We start from the raw sequence: 2,058 nt of genomic DNA, 5'->3' as shown, positions 1-2,058 counted from the left end.
TCAACCATCTGGAACAAACTCTGCTCTCAGGACTGTGCAGGATCTGTGATTTGGGAGTCAAAAGCAGCAGCAGCAGGGAAAGCACGCCGCGGTGCGCTTTGCTTTGCTCACCCAACAGCTCCTACCAAACGGCCCCCAGAGCAACAAATGTACTTCAAGGAGAAGGAAAAGGGATATATTTTTAAAGTTGATGGTCTCTGCTCCTACCTAATGGTGCTGCTCGGTGGCTGCTGAGCTCCTGTGGGGCGATGGGCTGGCAGTGCAACGAGAGCTGCTAAAAAACGTGGCACCCGCAAAGCCAACCTGCCCACCTCCATCAAAGGACAGCGGCTGTTTTTAATGCGATGGCCCCAAAATCGCAGCCTTTCAAAGAAAAAAAATAATAATAATAATAACCGACCCCGTGCTGTATCAGTGTCAACAGAATGGATTCTGTGCAAAACTAAATTGAACTAAAAGGAAATTGCGCGGATTACAAACGCGGGTTATTGGCTCAATAGGGGAGTAACTGAGCGATATTATCTGGTCTGCGCTACGGAGAAAATAACATTAGCTGAGCTAATGGTCCTTTTTCACTCCTAAAACCTATTACTCCAGATCTGCTTTGGAAGCAGAGTGTATTTCCATGGAAGTACCTCGCGAGACGGAGCAGCTTTGAGCGCTGTGCAGCCACAGATTGACATTTTTCCCAGAGTAACCCCATGTCCAGAGCTGGCAATCAGGTTGGGGTGGAAAGGAGCAGAGCTTTGCATCCGTTTGTGCATTTTACATGAAAACCACTCGGCTGCAGCTCAGGGTGACACAGTTTTGGGTTCCTCTCTCCCACCACTAATTTTGTGTGAGCTGCCCTCCGGCTCCCACCACACGCATACCTGAGCCGAGGGGTGACCCCAGATGGAAACCCCCCACATCACAGCAGTGTAGGACCCCCAGGATCCCACTCAGTGACCCAAATCTGCCCTGAACTGTCCCAAAACACAGCTCCAGTGCGTGGCTGAGGGATGCAGTGATACGAATCAGCCGTAATTTGGGTTCAGACAGCAGACAGCTCTATGCTGACCCCGGCTGTGCCCCGTGGCAGCGCCGCTGCTGCACTGTTGGAGCACTTTGTTGGATGGACAAACAGCCGCGCGGTGCTGCCAGCAACTTTTCCTCCCGTGCTCTGTGCCGGTATCCCGACGGCGCTGCAGGGATGTAGGGGGGGGGGGGTTGGAGCGATAATACACACGGGCAAATTGCCTCTGCCATCCAACAAGGCAGCAACAGCACATCCATCCCCTGGGGGAGAAGGGACGGGGTCCCAAAGGACGGGGACCCAAAGGACGGGGACCCCAGCCCTGCACCCCTCCGAGCTGCGAAGCCCCACACGGCCGCACGCAGCCCCGCACACCCCGTGTGTGACCGAGTCCGGCTGTGCGCGGTGTGTGCCGGCACATGGTGTCTGTCTGGCCATGCAATGCGTCCGCCTGCATCGGTGGGGCTGCCAGCCTATAACCCGCTGCCCCTACAACAGCCCTAAAACAGAGCGCACGGCACGGACAGGAGCTGGGACGCGTCCCACTGGGGGTCCTGGGGAGGGGGCTGCAATGGGATCACACTGAACACGAAGCGAGGGGGGAGGGTGCCGCGGATTAACCCCTCCCCTGCCGCGCTCTCGCTTTCCCCGGCGCTGCTCTCGGAGGAGTTTGCAGCCCCACAAGTTTATAACAGGAGTGGGGCCGTGCGGGGAAGGACGCGGAGCTCCGCTTTCCCCCTTTTCCATTCTGTTTAAGCAAAGGACTGGTGGGGTTCTGCCATGCGGCCGCACAGCCGGGGTAGGGGGCACCACGACCCGGGACGGTGCTCAGCGCCCCAGAGCCGCGTCCGTGCCCTGCCCTCCCCTCTCCTCTCCTCTCCCCCCACGCAGTGCCCCACATGGCCGTGCCTCTGCCCCGCTCCCTGCTCCTCCCGCACTCACGGCTCCGCCGCGTTGCAGCGCTGCGCCCGGGTCCCGCTCCCGGTCCCACTCCGGTGCCGCTCCCGGTGCCGCTCCGGTGCCGCTCCCGGTGCGGGCTCCGC

At 59.2% G+C, this 2,058-nt stretch overlaps 1 protein-coding gene across 1 annotated transcript in view; it reads right to left on the bottom strand.

The window, feature by feature from the left end:
- SNRPE (small nuclear ribonucleoprotein polypeptide E) overlaps window positions 1-2,058 on the bottom strand; it is a 6,737-nt gene that overhangs the window by 1,869 nt on the left and 2,810 nt on the right. The gene's annotated exons all lie outside the window — the stretch shown is intronic.

This window comes from Meleagris gallopavo, chromosome 28, assembly GCF_000146605.3.
Source record: "Meleagris gallopavo isolate NT-WF06-2002-E0010 breed Aviagen turkey brand Nicholas breeding stock chromosome 28, Turkey_5.1, whole genome shotgun sequence".
NCBI lineage: Eukaryota > Metazoa > Chordata > Aves > Galliformes > Phasianidae > Meleagris > Meleagris gallopavo.
This window is presented reverse-complemented; position numbering and strand designations above follow the sequence as displayed.